Here is an 18,718-nt window from a genome sequence, read left to right as displayed (position 1 = left end):
AAGGAGGAGAGAGGGGGAGGGAGAGAGAGAGAGAGAAAAAGACAGAGAGAGAGAGAGAGAGAAACCAGAGGGTGAGGGGTGGCGAAGCAGATGGGCGCTTCTCCTGTGTGTCTGGATGGGGAACTGAACCCAGGACTTCCACACGTTTGGTGGACCAACAGAGCCACAAGCCAGGGCTTTGTTTTCTTTTTGACCAAGATTAATATTAACCCATCTACTTTGAGGTCTAAATTTAACTAGAAAAAATTTAGTAGATTAGTAGTTGTTATAAATTAAAATGATGTACTTTATTCCCAGACTTCTGCACCTTCCGCACCTTCTATCCACACCCTTTGGCCACTCTGCCTCTCTCCCACACTCTGGGCTCTAACCCACTTCTAGAACCTACATCTCAATAAGGATGTTCAACCTGTAGGAGCTTTTATAACAATTTATTTGAGCCAAACAGAGGATAGGCCTGGAAACAAGATTTCAAGAGTTAGAAAAAGTAATAAAATTAAAATAAAATAAAATAAAATAAAATAAACAGTTCCATTATGACAACCTACAGCTTCTTTTATGCATTTTAAACTACAGAGGGAACCTAAGAATGATTGTATTAAAGTGGAAGAAAGCCCAGTGGGGAGTAGGTTACATGAATTTTAACAAGATTATGTGCTCCCTTGAGGGTGAGTACTCATATTTTAAAGATGTGTTAACCAAGGTACACAAGAAAATGGACAGGGCTTGCTTAAGCAAACAAACCTTTTCCTACAAAAGTTAAATGTATAGGGTGTGATAACCCACCATGACCTGCCTACTTAAGAATATATGATCAGATCAACCAGTGAGGTTATTTTCCATAGAACCCCTTTTTGCATCCACATCTACCAGCTCTAGTTTGTCTTATTGTCTCAAGAGCTCTGTGGGGTCTGAGACCTCAGCCAGCTATCAAGCCCACATGTGAGCCAGTCAGTTTCATGGAGGCTGACCGACTGATCCAGATTCCTGGGTTAGAGACACAGCTTTATTAGTCAAGTGTAGCAGACAACATGACCTTCACTGACCCCAGGTCCCCTGGCTCCCAAGACCAAACCCACCATGGGGATGAAGAGCAGACCTTGTGGTTTCTGCACACACAGTGGGTTTGTATCACAGCTGAGTGACCACAAGTTTACAAGTTTAGGATCCCCCTAATCTTTGAAAGGAGTATTCTAGCCAAACTTAGCCACTTTTCCCCAAACATAGATATTATCTACACTAAAATGCTCAGCAAACAAATCTGTTCCCTGCTCTCTCTTCCAAGGCTGTTGGCTATATATGTATCCTTGAAACTAATAGTTCAGGACACATGATGTCAAAAAATGTGTGGACCTGCACCACAACAGTCTTAACTGCTTGGATCTATAAAAATTAATTTCATGAAAATACTTGTGTGTGATGAAAAAAAAATCAAATTTTCCCTTTAGAATCTGTACATTCAGAAATGCCTAATCACTGTAATAAGCAGACTATTACTATAAAAATACTTTATATTAGCCTAGGATGGTTGGTTCAGTAAATTGAGCATTGGCCCAGCATACAGATATCCTGGGTCTGATCCCTGGTCAGGAAACACGTGAGAAGCAACCATCTGCTTCTCTCTCCCTCCCTCTCTGCCTTCTCTCTCTCATCTTATCTCACAGACAGTGGCTCAGTTAGTCTCTGGTGCTGAGGGTAGCTTGGTACTCAAGCATCAGCTCCAGACAGTTAGATCTCAGTCGGGGTGCATGCAGGAGTCTCTACCCTCTCTCGTAACAACAACAAAAGAAGACAATTTATAATCTATTTAACAGCAGTCACTTAAGATTTTTAAAATATTTATGAAAGTCAGTCTGTAAGTAGAAAATATTTGTTCCTGCACCAAAGATACTAAGCCATCGAATATGAAATTTCCTTTTACTTGTGCATTCGGGCAGCAGTTCCACATAGGGATGATCTATGTCTGTGCTCTCCAGGGCGGTAGCCAAGAGCCAATGGAGCTCGTGCTGTGTGGAAGGAGAAAGCCTGCAGGAATGACTGAGTCAGTCAGGTTAAAGATTAACAAATTGCAGCCTTGCAGTTCCCTTATTGGCTTCCTGGAGCAACTTGAAACACAAATGAGAAAAACAGGATATGTGAATAGTTAAGACAAATGGTCTGAAATTCCCCCTCACTCGCCCTCTCCTCCTGAGACAAGAGGGTTAAGTATGCTTACCGACAAGGGAATCAGGCATGCTGTGCAGGAACACTGTAAAGGTATATATGATAACTTATATGCCTAAGTTAGGAAAGCTGACTTTGGGAAGCTTGTGCTTTGATGTTTATTAGGTCACATTGTTTTACTGGCGAATAAATCCACTTCCTCCAGCATATTGTCTGAGGGTTTGTTGTCCTCTAGAAATCGCTTTCTTTGTTCCTTTAATGTTGGGCAAATAAGTTTGTAAAATTTGTGTTATTTGGTTTTGCTCACTTTTATTGTTGAAAATGGCCGCTGACCACATGATTGATTGTATTGCCCAGGTGATACTGTTAGTTACCTTTCTGCTTGGGATGGGGCTTGGTTATGGTAATGTGTACTGGACCAGGGATTGTGGCTTTTAAAAGTTTTAAAAGAAGAAGGACCTACTAGGCCATTTTGGAAGAGGCTACCTTGTTGTAGAGGAAGCAGGCAGCCAAGATGGCAGGGTGCTGAAGAAGAAGCCAGTTTGTGCAGAGTTTATGCAGAGAGACAGAGATGGGGAACAGAGGTGACTAAGCTAGTGCAGCCTTTGATTCTAGGAAAACTGGAAGAAAGTCAGTAACTTTGGGAGCCCTGAATGGAAAAGGAAGTGTTTTCCCACTGTGTACATTTACTTGCCCGCCAGTTGCGAACTAGAATAAAAAGATGGCTCACCATTTCCTGGCTAATTTGTTTCTCTACTTTATGTTCAAATCTAATGGGAACCTGCACCTGCCTGCCAGCTGTGACATCTGCAACTACTGGCCTTACATGCAACAACCAGGCAAGGGGGGTTTTACTTGGCTCCATTTTAATTAAGTTTAAATTAAAATATTAAGTATACTAATTACATTAAAATAGCCAAGTAGGTTCAGTGGATACTGTATCATAAAAATAGAACTTAAGGTAAGACATATGTATTTTTCTTATTAGTGTAATGTAATTCAGGGGTCAATAACATAGCTGATGATGTACTAGATGTGGAAGACTCTACAACAGGAATTACCAGGACTCAGAAGAGACTGAAAACAGCAGAATGTGGAGTGAAGACAGTAGGAGAGTCCCAAAGGATTAAGAGATACTTTAGCTATTGTGCAAACAACTGAGGATTTTGGTAATGTAGAAATATTTTTTTTATCTTTTAATTTTTCTCTCTAAAAACTGTTTTGACTTTTAATGATCAAAGACAATGTGGCAAAGCCACATTGTTTGAAGCAAAAGCTTGTGTTCTAACACAAATTCCACTAGTAACTAGTTATATGACCCTAAACAAATTACTTAAACCCTGGGAGCCTTAGTTTCAAGTTCTAAATGAGAATATTATCTATAACACTTCCTACAATTTAAAAAATATGATATGTATGAAAAATACCTAACCTGTATGACTGAATATACAGTATATTCAATAATGGGAGTTGTCTTAATCGTTTCTCTTCATTATACTTATTCTTTGCAGATAACCTTGTGCTGGGCTGCCAGCAAGATGGTTTGTTTGGGCAAATCTGTAACTTTGATATCTCTAGGAATGCTGGGAGAAGGCAGGGACTCTGAGAATCTGTGGACTAAACTGATCTGGGAATTCAGGAAAGGATGCATTGACAAGGATGACACACAAAGTGTTGCTCCCACTCAACTTTTCTAGGAATACACACAAACTTTAGAATACAAGAAAATCAATTTGAAGACCTGTTAAAAATGCTGATTTCCAAGTCCCACTTCTAGAAGGGCCCAGTAATATCCATTTATATCACCAAAAATGACTTATAAACAGGTTGAAAATAAGCATACCTTGATAGATAGTGCATGTCATTGCATGGCTTATTAAGCTATAATTAGTTAAAAAAATAAGAGCAATATTTGTATTAATGAAGAGTGCCAAGAATTAATGTATTTTGATTGAGGTACTAGCATACCTCATCTTGAACTGATCTTTTTTACATAAAAACATTTTGATTAACTACTAGCAATGCTCAGAACTATTTATGATTATAAATATGGCTTGAATCCTTTCTAGCTTTGCAAATAAGAGAATATGAGCTACTCAGTCTTGTTATAAATTGCATGAAAGGCAGGAATAAAGTGTGTCTTTAGATTTATCAGCTGATAAATGCAATTCATGTTTAGATAATTTGTAAATTTTCTGAATGAGCTTTGGAAAAGAATATGGTTTTTACTTACTATATCTATTTAAGTTATCTTTACCTGTCGCCACTTACTATAAGAAATAACATTTATTTTCTTATATATTTTTTTCTAGATCTGTGAACATGTTACTCAATTCTGTTTTGGAGTCCTTCAGCAAACTGTTCTAAGACGTGATACTGTGGATTACATTATGTTTTTTTACAAAATTTAAAGATTCTTTTTTTTTTTTGTAATTACCTGAGAGGGAGAGAGAATAAGGGGCAAAGTGAGAAAGAAAGTGAGAGGGGAAGGAAGAGAAAAAGAAAGAGAGAAGCATCAACTTGTTTTTTTCACTTAGTTGTTCACTCAATGGTTGCTTCTCATATGTGCTCTGACCAAGGATTAAACCCACAACCTCAGCCCAATAGGATGACACTATCTACTGCCTGGCCAGGCCCTAACGATTCTTTTGATGCTAAAGTAGAACAAACTAGTCTTTCATAGATGAAAGGCAGAACACTTTGTTACTAATAGTTAGAAAGCAGACAAGGCTGCCACACAGGGAGTTGCACCAGGAACAGGGTAACAAGGGGCAACTTAATTATGGCAAGTGAAGGCGGGGTTAGCTATGTTCTCATTCTTCCTATAGATTTGCTAAAGGGAGCAATAGCCCAGGTTCCTGGGATAAGAATATCCCTAGTTTTCTGATAACTAGCTCCTGAGTATGGGAGCCTTGTTGGGGTGAAGGCTCAGCAAACTTACTGAAGGAGAACTGAGTGTTTCTGAAAGTAATATAAAAAAGTATTGAATGGAAATGATAAATCACCCATTCTCACTTCTGAAATCTAATAACTGTTGCTCCTCTACTCCTATGTCTAAAAATGTCTTATATACTCAATGTTGTCTAGCTGTCATTGAAATTTTCATGAAATTATCATGTCTATGTGAATTCTCCACGTGCAGGAAATTAACTTTCATGTTTTCATTTACAAAAAAAAAAAAAAAAAGAAAAAGAAAACAGAAAAAAAGAGACAGAAAGAAATGTGATCTTTTTAATATACTGTTGAATCCTGTTGGCTAATATTTTGTTGAGGATTTTAGCATCTCTGTTCATGAGGGATTTTGGAATATTTTTTTCTTTTTTCCAGTATTTTTATCTGGTTCTGGAATTAGGACAATGCTGGCCTCATAAAATGAGCTTAGGAGTCTTCACCTCCTTAAATTTTTGAAATACTTTGAGAGCGATGGGTGTTAGTTATTTGAATTTTTGGTAACATTCACTGGTGAAGTCATCTAGTCCAAGACTACTTTTCTTTGTTGCAAGTTTTTTGATTACTGTTGGAATTTCACTCATAATTTGTCTATTCAAATTATCTGATATTTCCTGATACAGTTTTGGAAAATTTTATGTTTCTAAAAATTTATTCATTTCATCAGATTGTCTAATTTCTTGGCATATAGTTGTTTGTAATATTTTCTTAAAATACTTTGTATTTCTTTTGTGTCAGTTGTTACCTCTCCTCTTTCAGTCTTCATTTTATTTATTTGGGTCCTCTCCTTTTCTTGATGAGTCTGGTTAAATGGTTGTCAATCTTATTTATCTTTCTCTTTTTAATTTTATTTAGAAAATTAAACTTCACTGGGTGACATTGATCAATAAGAGTAAATAGGTTTCAGGTTAATGTTTCTATAGCATTTGAACTGCTCATTATGCTGTATACCCATCACCCAAAGTCAAATTATTTTCCATCACTGTATATTTGTCCCTCTTTACTTCCTTCCTTCATGCCCTCCCTCATATCCCCCTCCCCCTGGTAACTACTCCACTTTTGTAAGTCCATGAGTCTCAATTTTATATCCCATCTATGTGTGAAATCAGAAACAGTTCTTGGTTTCATTTATCTTTTGAATAGTTTATTTTTTCTAATTTAAAATTTTTTTTTTCCTGAAGCTGGAAAAGGGGAGGCAGTCAGATAGACTCCCGCATGCACCCGACCGGGATCCACCTGGCACACCCACCAGGGGGCAATGCTTTGCCCATCCGGGGCGTCCCTCTGTTGCGACAAGAGACATTCTAGTGCCTGAGGCAGAGGCCATGGTGCCATCCCCAGTGCCTGGGCTATCTCTGCTCCAATTGAGCCTTGGCTGCGGGAGGGGAAGAGAGAGACAGAGAGGAAGGAGAGGGGGAGGGGTGGAGAAGCAGATGGGTGCTTCTCCTGTGTGCCTTGGCTGGGAATCGAACCCAGGACTTCCGCACGCCAGGCCGATGCTCTACCACTGATCCAACCGGCCAGGGCCTTTTTAAAAATTTTTTAAATTTTTTATTAATTTTAATTTACTGTGTTTACATGGATTTCAAGTTTCCCACTGAATATAACACCCTCACCTCAAACCTCTATTTATACCCTCTTTCCTCCCCTCCCCCTAACTGCCTCCACCCTTCCTTCTGGAATTTGCTGTCCTGTTATCTATATGTATGCATTATGTATATATAATTTCACTAATCCCTTTACCTTCTCTGATCCCATTCCCTCATTCCCCTTCCCTCTGACAGCTGTCCCTCTGGCCCCTGTGACCGTGCCTCTGCCTCTATTCTGTTCTTTTTTTTTTTTTAAGGTATTTCTATATTGCTGCTTTTTTTAATCTTATTTTTATTAATTTTAATGCAGTGACATTGATAAATCAGAGTACATATGTTCAGAGAAAACATCTCCAGATTATTTTGACATTTGATTATGTTGCATACCCCTCACCCAAAGTCAAATTGTCTTCCGTCACCTTCTATCTGGTTTTCTTTGTGCCCCTCCCCTCTCCCCCATCCCCGTTACCATCACATTCTTGTCCATGTCTCTGGGTCTCATTTTTATGTCCCATCTATGTATGGATTCATATAGTTCTTATTTTTTTCTGATTTACTTATTTCACTCCTTATAATGTTATCAAGGTCCATCCATGTTATTGTAAATGATCGATGTCATCATTTCTTATGGCTGAGTAGTATTTCATTGTATATATGTACCAAAGCTTTTTAATCCACTCATCCACTGAGGGACAATTGGGCTCTTTCCAGATCTTTGCTATTGTGAACAATGCTGCCATAGACATAGGGGTGCATTTCTCCTTTTGGAACAGTTCTATGGTGTTCTTAGGGTAAATGAAAATTAAAACTACAATGAGATATCACCTCACACCAGTCAGAATGGTGCTCATCAACAAAACAACACAGAATAAGTGCTGGCGAGTATGAGGAGAAAAGGGAACCCTCCTGTACTGCTGGTGGGAACGCAGACTGGTGCAGCCTCTGTGGAAAACAGTATGGAGATTCCACAAAAAAATTAAAAATCGAACTGCCTTTTGACCCAGCTATCCCACTTTTAGGAATATATATACTTTATTCTGTTCTTTAGTTCACTTAGTTCATTAGATTCTGATCTTTTTTTTTTTTTTTTTCTTTCTTGTATTCACTTTGGGCTGCGTTATTCTTTATTCAAGTTTCTTTAAGTTTAAGGTTAGATCATTTATTGGAGATTTTTTTTTTATTTCTTGAGATAGACCTGTAATGCTATGAATTTCCTCTTAGAATTGCATTTGCTGTATCTCATTGATGTTGGGTTGTTGTGTTCTTGTTTTCAATTTTTTCAAGGTATCTTTGATTTCTTCTTTGATATTGTTTGCCCATTCATTGTTTAGTAATATGGTATTTAGTTTCCATGTCTTTGAGTGTTTTTCAATTTTGTTTTTGAGGTTAATGTCTAGATTCACACCATTATAGTCAGAGTAGAAGCTTGATATAATTTTAATCTTCTTAAATTTATTAAGGCTTGTATCGTGTCCTAACATACCGTCTATTTTAAAAAATGTACTGCAGGTCTCTTGTAGACAGCATATATATGGGTCTTATTTTCGTCTCCATTCAGCTCACCCATGTCTTTTAACTGGAGCATTTAAGCCATTTGCATTTAAAGTGCTTATTGATAAGTCTGTAGGTATTACCATTTTTTTCTTTTAAGTATGTTCCTCTGTGTTTTCTTGTTCTCCTCCTCTTCCTCCTTCTTCTCCTCCTCCTTCTTCTTCTTCAAGCAAGCCCTTTAACATTTCTCATAATACTTATATATTTAGTGGTAATTAACTTCTTTAGTTTAGTTTTTTGTTTTTTTTTTTGTCTGGGAAGCTATTATTTCTATATCAATTTTAAATAATAACTTTGCTAGGTTAAGTTATATCATGCCAATCCCTTCAAGTGTGAAATGTCTTTCTTGAGAAACCAGCTCACAGTTTTATAGGAACTCCCTTGTAGGTACCTCATTGTGTCTCCCTTGCTGTTTTAAAGATTCTCTTTTGTCTTTAAACTTTGTCATTTTAATTATGATGTGTCTTGATGCCTTATCAGTTCATTTTGTTTGAGGCCGCATGCACTTCTTGGATTTGTGAGTCTTTTTCCTTCGGTAAGGTAGGGAAATTTTTGGTCATTATTTCTAAAAACAGTTTCATGATTTCTTGCTTTCTCTCTTATACTTCTTGTACTCATATGATGGAGATGTTGTAACATATCATGTTGCCCCAATCTTCATTTAATATATCCTCTTTTTTAAAAAATTCTTTTAGTTTTGGCTGCTGTTATTGGTTGTGTGTTTCTTTGTTTGTTTTTCTATTTTTTACTTTGCCTTCCAAATTGTTTATTTGATTCTCTGCTTCATCTGACCTACTTTTTCTTCCTTCCAGTGTACTCTTTCTTACAAGTATTATATTCTTTATTTATGAGTGCTTCTTTTTCATGCTTTCTATGTCTTTTTACATGAAGTTGTAGTTCTTACTAAGTACCTTATGTTTTCATTAAGTTTTTTGAGTATCCTTATAACCATTTTTCTGAACTCTAGTTTTGATAACTTGCTTACCTTTATTTTATTGAGCTCTTTCTATAGAAATTTTCTTGTTCTTTCATTTTGGACATGTGTCATTGTCTACATGGTTTGAGTGCCTCTTCGTGTTTGGTTTTATGTGTTAAGTATATCTGTTATGATCTCAGTCTTAGTGGGATACAGCAATGCATTAAAAAGATCATACACAATGATTAAGTAAGATTAATTCTAAGGATGCAACATTGGTACAATATCACAAATTTAAAAATGTGATACACAATGTAAATAAAATGAAGGACAGATAACCCATGATAATATCAATAGAAGGAGAAAAAACATTTGATAAATTTCAGCACCCATTTATAGTAAAAACTTTCACCAAAGTGGGACTGGATATAACATAACTCATTATAAAAAGGCCATATATGAAAACTCACGGCCCTGGCTGGTTGGCTCAGCGGTAGAGCGTCGGCCTGGCGTGCGGGGGACCCGGGTTCGATTCTCGGCCAGGGCACACAGGAGAAGCGCCCATTTGCTTCTCCACCCCTCCGCCGCACTTTCCTCTCTGTCTCTCTCTTCCCCTCCCACAGCCAAGGCTCCATTGGAGCAAAGATGGCCCGGGCGCTGGGGATGGCTCCTTGGCCTCTGCCCCAGGTGCTAGAGTGGCTCTGGTCACGGCAGAGCGACACCCCCGGAGGGGCAGAGCATCGCTCCCTGGTGGGCAGAGCATTGCCTCTGGTGGGCGTGCCAGGTGGATCCCGGTCGGGTGCATGCGGGAGTCTGTCTGACTGTCTCTCTCCGTTTCCAGCTTCAGAAAAATACAAAAAAAAGAAAGAAAGAAAGAAAGAAAACTCACAGCCAATATTATACTCAATGGGCAAAAATACAGGTATCTCTCTTAGGATGAGGACCAGGACAAGAATATCGGTTTTCACTACTCTATTTCAACACAGTACTGGAATTCTAAGCCACAATAATAAGAAAGTAATACAAAATACAAAGCATCCAAATTGGAAAAGAAAAAAAATAAAACTGTCATTATTTGCAGATTACATAATACTAAATATAGAGAACCTTAAAGATTTCAACAAAAACCTACTGACTCTGATAAATGAATTCAGTAAAATAACAGGATACAAAATAAATATTCAGAAATCAGTTGAATTTTTATACAATAATAAACTATAAGAAAAAGAAACTAAGAAAACAATACCACTTAAAATGGTATTAAAAATAACATATAATAGTTAGAAATAAAATTAACAAAGGATGTAAAAGACCTGTACTTAGAAAATTATATGACACTGAAAAAATAACCAAAATAAATAAATAAATTGAAGCACATACTGCATTCATGGATAAGAGTTAACATGTATAAAATGTTCATACTGGAGATGACATCAGAGTAATGGCGGGGTAGGAAACGATACCGATAAATCTCCCCCAAAACTCAACAAGATCTTCAACCAGAAATAGAAAAACCTATACTTGGAGCCTCCAGATGCTTCGCAATACACCCAAAGGTATGGTCGAGTGAAAAATTGGCTAAATATAACCAAACCCTGAAGGAAATAGGGAGTAAGAAATGCTCCGCCTTCCTCACTAACCTAAACAGGGCAGCTTTCTCTGGTAACTGTGAATATAGAAACTGAGGCGGGCAAAGGGGGTGAATAGATCCAGGCCGCGGCACAAACGGCTGAACCAGGCTGTGGCACGGAGATCCAAGCCGAGGAAAAACTGATCCTGTGGCAACCCGGGCAATACAAGCTAACATTCGCGCCAAACCCAAACAAAGAAAGACAAGCGGGGCAGCCATTTTACCCGATCTCCTGGTCAGTGCACAGTTAGTGGGCTAGAGATTTCTTCCTAAGCCCCGGGAGTGGGTGCCCGTGTTACCCCACAGAGAGGCAGAGTCAGAGGCCTTTGTGTGGGCCGAAAGCAGAATCTCTGGGCAGCCCCAGTGCCCTGGGAAAGCCGTGCATGGGAGGGAGCAAGAACTAATTCCAACAGTGGAAATATTCCGTGCTGGTGGGGGTTTCACTCAGAGGGAAACGCGGCCGGCCTCATATCCTGGTCTGTGCGCACAGATAGGGAGTGAGAGATTCCTCCGAGTGACTCGGCAGTACGCGCTCATGTTATTGCACAAAGGGGCAGAGTCAGGGTCCTTTGTGTGGGCCAAAGCGGAATCTCGGGCCGCCGCAGCACCTTGCAAAAGCCGCGCACAGGAACGGAGCAAGAGCCAATTCCAACGCTGCAACTTTTCCATGTGGTTGGGGGTTTCACTCAGAGAGTGAGACTGCTGGCCGGATATCCTGGTCTGAGCGCGCAGACAGTGAGTGAGAGTTTCCTCCAAGCGCCCCGGAAGTGGGCACCCACCTGTGTTACCGGACAGAGTGGCAGAGCCAGAGGTCTTTAAGTGGGCGGAAACCCCGCCTGATTATGCTAGCAGCTCTGACTGACTGAGCCTTACCCAGAGCCCTGTGCTGAGTGGAAATAGAGTGGGGAGTTGCCAGCTCTTTGAGCCTCTTACTATCCAGGCAGAGGCAGCAGCAACCCCATAGCTGGATTATCAGGCTACTAATGGAGGAAGGAAAGACTAGGAGAAAGGCTCCAGGAACACGGACTCTCTCACTGTCAGAGCCTATAAATGCTAATGAGCCTCGACTGCCAACGAGACTAAAGCACAATACATGACATTGCCATAGAGACTTATCAAATGCAAACCTCTACCTGAGCGTGCCAAAGGGGCAGAACCCGGGGCACAGAGTCACCGACCAGGAAGAGGGTGAGAAAAGAAAAAGCAAGAAGATAACCTCTCAAAATCAAGAATAATCTGCAGACTTTATAACCTATCCCATTTTATTATATTTGTTCGTTTGTTTCTCTTATCTTCATTCTTGATACTTTTTTTCCTCCTCCAATTTGGCCGATTAACTCTCTACCGGTCTTACTCTCTCCTCTCCTTGAACTACACTACCCATAAGTGTTACATCTCCCATTATCTTTTCTCTCCTCTTCCTTTCTCTCTATGAGGGTTGCACTCCAAAACCCTTAACTCTCTCTCTCTCTCTCTCCTTTCTTTTTTCTTCTTTTAGTGGTTCCCTCTTTTTTTCTCTCTCTCTCTTTCTTTTCTCCCTCTATATTAGTTTCTTCCTTTCTCCTTTACATCTCCTCTCATTCAAACCTCAATAACAAACAAATTATCTTATCTGGGACTCAAACTTATGTATGTGGCATTTTGGGGGATTTTTACTTCACCTTTTTAACTCAGTAGCAGTGCTCCCATCCCTGGCTCTCCATTTTATCTAGTTCTTGTTCCACTAAATACAATAGTAATTTTTTAATTTGTCCCCCCATTTTTCTGTTTTCCTCTTATTCCTCTCATCATAACTCTTAGACAACCAACACCTAAAAGCAAATCATTTTATTCTTGACCCAAATTTTTTCCTTATTTGCTTTTTGTGGGTCCATACCTCCCCTTTTTTTTTCTTTTTTTTCTTTTTTCTTTTTTTTTTTTTCTTTTTTTTTTTTTTTGCCCCTTTATTACTTTTCCCCAATTCAGGCCCTCCCTCATAGGCATTGTTTGTTATAATTCACAGTTCACTAAAAGATTTTCTCAAGAAAGAGGGGAGAGGAGAGGAGAGGAAAAAAGGAGGGGGGAATAATTTCCTTTTTTTAAAATTTTTATTTTATTTTATTTTTCTTTATTTCATTATTAATTTTTTTAAAAAAAAACTCTTCGATTTTTAAAATTTTTATTATTATTTTTATTTTTTAAACTTTTTATTCTTTATTAAATCTCATTAATACTATCAACAAAACCACCCTCAGATGCCATTAAGGAAGAGAAAATCGAATATCATGGATACAAAAGAAAGAGAGGTAACACAGCTAGATGAGGAAAAATCTATGGAGAAAAAATTTAATATATTGGAAACCTTGGAGCTAAATGACAGAGAATTCAAGATAGAAATCCTAAAAATCCTCTGAGATATACAAGAAAACACAGAAAGGCAATTTAGGGAGCTCAGAAAACAACTCAATGAACACAAAGAATATATGTCCAAGGAAATTGAAACTATAAAAACAAATCAAACAGAGATGAAAAACTCAATTCACGAGCTGAAAAACGAAGTAACAATCTTAGCTAATAGAACAGGTCAGATAGAAGAGAGGATTAGTGAAATAGAAGACAAGCAACTTGAGGCACAATAGAGAGAAGAAGAAAGAGACTCAAAAATAAAAAAAAAATGAGATAGCCCTACAAGAATTATCTGACTCCACCAAAAAGAATAACATAAGAATAATAGGTATATCAGAGGGAGAAGAGAGAGAAAATGGAATGGAGAACATACTCAAACAAATACTAGATGAGAACTTCCCAAGCCTGTGGAAAGAACTAAAGCCTAAAGTTCAAGAAGCAAACAGAACTCCGAGTTTTCTTAACCCCAACAAACCTACTCCAAGGCATATCATAATGAAATTGACACAAACCAACAGCAAAGAAAAAATTCTCAAGGCAGCCAGGGAAAAGAAGAATACAACATATAAAGGAAGGCCCATTAGATTATCATCAGATTTCTCAGCAGGAACTCTACAAGCTAGAAGAGAGTGGACCCCAATATTTAAAGTCCTGAAAGAGAGGAACTTTCAGCCACGAATACTATACCCATCAAAGCTATCCTTCAAATATGAAGGAGAAATAAAAACATTCACAGATACAGAAAAGATGAGGGAATTTATCATCAGAAAACCCCCACTCCAGGAATTACTAAAGGGGGTTCTCCAATCAGATACAAAGAACAAAAAAAAACAGAGCCACAAGTAAAAGCTCCAAGAAGAACACAATAAAACCAAATTTAAACTGTGACAACAACAAAAAGAAAGGGAGGGAGAAGATGGAGATTAACAGTAACAAAGGACGATGGAGTGCAAAAGTACACACAAAATAGTTTGCTACAATGAACATGGTAGAGACCGTTTTCATTACTCAAAGGTAACCACCATTGAAAAACCACCACAGAAGCACATGAGATAAAAGAGATTGCAACAGAGGAAAGATGTAGGGAATACAATCAAATAAAAACAAAAGATAGAAAAACGAAAGAGAAGGATCAAACAAGACACAAAACTAACAGAAAGCAAGATATAAAATGGCAATAGGGAACTCACAAGTGTCAATAATTACACTAAATGTAAACGGATTAAACTCACCAATAAAAAGGCACAGAGTAGCAGAATGGATTAAAAAAGAAAATCCAACTGTATGCTGCCTACAGGAAACTCATCTAAGTAACAAGGATAAAAACAAATTCAAAGTGAAAGGCTGGAAAACAATACTCCAAGCAAATAACATCCAAAAAAAAGCAGGTGTAGCAATACTCATATCGGATAATGCTGACTACAAGACAGGAAAAGTACTCAGAGACAAAAATGGCCATTTCATAATGGCTAAGGGGACACTGAATCAAGAAGACATAACAATTCTTAATATATATGCACCAAACCAAGGAGCACCAAAATATATAAGACAGCTACTTATTGACCTTAAAACAAAAACTGACAAAAATACAATCATACTTGGAGACCTCAATACACCGCTGACGGCTCTAGATCGGTCATCCAAACAGAGAATCAACAAAGACATAGTGGCCTTAAACAAAACACTAGAGCATCTGGATATAATAGACATCTACAGGACATTTCATCCCAAAGTGACAGAGTATACATTTTTCTGATTGTACATGGATCATTCTCAAGAATTGACCATATGTTGGGCCACAAAAACAACATCAGCAAATTCAGAAAAATTGAAGTTGTGCCAAGCATATTTTCTGATCATAAAGCCTTGAAACTAGAATTCAACTGCAAAAAAGAGGGAAAAAATCCCACAAAAATGTGGAAACTAAACAACATACTTTTAAAAAATGAATGGGTCAAAGAAGAAATAAGTGCAGAGATCAAAAGATATATACAGACTAATGAAAATGACAATATGACATATCAGAATCTATGGGATGCAGCAAAAGCAGTGATAAGAGGGAAGTTCATATCACTTCAGGTATATATGAACAAACAAGAGAGAGCCCAAGTGAACCTCTTAACTTCCCACCTTAAGGAACTAGAAAAAGAAGAACAAAGAAAACCCAAAACCAGCCGAAGAAAGGAGATACTAAAAATCAGAGCAGAAATAAATGAATTAGAGAACAGAAAAACTATAGAAAAAATTCATAGAACAAGGAGCTGGTTCTTTGAAAAGATCAACAAAATTGACAAACCCTTGGCAAGACTTACCAAGGAAAAAAGAGAAAGAACTCATATAAACAAAATCCAAAATGAAAGAGGAGAAATCACCACGGACACCGTAGCTATACAAAGAATTATTGTAGAATACTATGAAAAACTTTATGCCACTAAATTCAACAACCTAGAAGAAATGGATAAATTCCTAGAACAATACAACCTTCCTAGACTGAGTCAAGAAGAAGCAGAAAGCCTAAACAGACCTATCAGTAGAGAAGAAATAGAAAATACCATTAAAAACCTCCCCAAAAATGAAAGTCCAGGCCCTGACGGCTATACCAGCAAATTTTATCAAACATTCAAAGAAGACTTGGTTCCTATTCTACTCAAAGTCTTCCAAAAAATTGAAGAAGAAGCAATACTTCCGAACACATTTTATGAGGCCAACATAACCCTCATACCAAAACCAGGCAAGGATGGCACAAAAAAAGATAACTACAGACCAATATCTCTAATGAATACAGATGCTAAAATACTAAACAAAATACTAGCAAATCGAATACAACAACATATTAAAAAATAATACATCATGATCAAGTGGGATTCATCCCAGAATCTCAAGGATGGTTCAACATACGTAAAACGGTTAACGTAATACACCATATCAACAAAACAAAGAACAAAAACCACATGATCTTATCAATAGACGCAGGAAAGGCTTTTGATAAAATACAACACAATTTTATGTTTAAGACTCTCAACAAAATGGGTATAGAAGGAAAATATCTCAACATGATAAAGGCCATATATGATAAACCATCAGCTAACATCATATTAAATGGCACTAAACTGAAGGCTTTCCCCCTTAAATCAGGAACAAGACAGGGTTGTCCACTCTCTCCACTCTTATTTAATGTGGTACTAGAGGTTCTAGCCAGAGCAATCAGACAAGACAAAGAAATAAAAGGCATCCATATCGGAATAGAAGAAGTAAAGGTATCACTTTTTGCAGATGATATGATCCTATACATCGAAAACCCCAAAGAATCCACAAAAAGACTACTAGAAACAATAAGCCAATACAGTAAGGTTGCAGGATACACAATTAACATACAGAAGTCAATAGCCTTTCTATATGCCAACAATGAAACAACTGAGAACGAACTCAAAAGAATAATCCCCTTCACGATTGCAACAAAAAAAATAAAATACTTAGGAATAAACATAACAAAGAATGTAAAGGACTTATATAATGAAAACTATAAACCATTGTTAAGGGAAATCGAAAAAGATATAATGAGATGGAAGAATATACCTTGTTCTTGGCTAGGAAGAATAAATATAATCAAGATGGCTATATTACCCAAAGCAATATACAAATTTAATGCAATTCCCATCAAACTTCCAATGACGTTTTTTAAAGAAATAGAGCAAAAAATCATCAGATTTATATGGAACTATAAAAAAACCCGAATAGCCAAAGCAATCCTAAAGAAAAAGAATGAAGCTGGAGGCATTACAATACCTGACTTCAAACTATATTATAGGGCCACGACAATCAAAACAGCATGGTATTGGCAGAAAAATAGACACTCAGACCAATGGAACAGAATAGAAAGTCCAGAAATAAAACCACATATATATAGTCAAATAATTTTTGATAAAGGGGCCAACAACACACAATGGAGAAAAGAAAGCCTCTTCAATAAATGGTGCTGGGAAAACTGGAAAGCCACATGCAAAAGAATGGAACTGGACTACAGTCTCTCCCCCTGTACAAAAATTAACTCAAAATGGATCAAAGATCTAAACATAAGACCTGAAACAATTAAGTACATAGAAGAAGACATAGGTACTCAACTCATGGACCTGGGTTTTAAAGAGCATTTTATGAATTTGACTCCACAGGCAAGAGAAGTGAAGGCAAAAATTAATGAATGGGACTACATCAGACTAAGAAGTTTTTGCTCAGCAAGAGAAACTGATAACAAAATAAACAGACAGCCAACTAAATGGGAAATGATATTTTCAAACAACAGCTCAGATAAGGGCCTAATATCCAAAATATACAAAGAACTCATAAAACTCAACAACAAACAAACAAACAATCCAATAAAAAAATGGGAAGAGGATATGAACAGACACTTCTCCCAGGAAGAAATACAAATGGCCAACAGATATATGAAAAGATGCTCATCTTCTTTAGCTATTAGAGAAATGCAAATCAAAATGGCAATGAGATGCCACCTCACACCTGTTCGATTAGCTATTATTAGCAAGACAGGTAATAGCAAATGTTGGAGAGGTTGTGGAGAAAAAGGAACCCTCATACACTATTGGTGGGAATGTAAAGTAGTACAACCATTATGGAAGAAAATATGGTGGTTCCTCAAAAAACTGAAAATAGAACTTCCTTATGACCCAGCAATCCCTCTACTGGGTATATACCCCCAAAACTCAGAAACATTGATACATAAAGACACATGCAGCCCCATGTTTATTGCAGCATTGTTCACAGTGGCCAGGACATGGAAACAACGAAAAAGCCTGTCAATAGATGACTGGATAAAGAAGATGTGGCACATATACACTATGGAATACTACTCAGCCATAAGAAATGATGACATCGGAACATTTACAGCCAAATGGTGGGATCTTGATAACATGATACGAAGCGAAATAAGTAAATCAGAAAAAAAACAGGAACTGCATTATTCCATACGTAGGTGGGACATAAAAGTGAAACTAAGAGACATTGATAAGAGTGTGTTGGTTACTGGGGGGAGGGGGGAATGGGAGAGGGAAAGGGGGAGGGGGAAGGGCACAAAGAAAACAAGATAGAAGGTGACAGAGGACAATCTGACTTTGGGTGATGGGTATGCAACATAATTGAACGACAAGATAACCTGGACTTGTTATCTTTGAATATATGTATCCTGATTTATTGATGTCACCGCATTAAAAAAATGAAATAAAAAATATATATATATATATATAAAAAATGTTCATACTACCCAAAGCAATCTTTAAATTCAACAGAAGTTCTATCAAGATACCAATGGCATAATTAAAAAATCTTGAACAAGTGATCCAAAAATTTATATGGAACCACAAAAAGCCCTGAATTGCTACAACAATTTTTGAGAAAGAAAAACAGGTTGAAAGAATCATGCTACATGGCATAAACCTATATTATAAGGCCGTAGTAATTAGAGCAGCATGTTACTAACATAAAAACTTACTATAGATCAACAGACCATAATAGACACCCCCA

This window comes from Saccopteryx leptura, chromosome X (assembly GCF_036850995.1).
Source record: "Saccopteryx leptura isolate mSacLep1 chromosome X, mSacLep1_pri_phased_curated, whole genome shotgun sequence".
Taxonomy (NCBI): Eukaryota; Metazoa; Chordata; class Mammalia; order Chiroptera; family Emballonuridae; genus Saccopteryx; species Saccopteryx leptura.
This window is presented reverse-complemented; position numbering follows the sequence as displayed.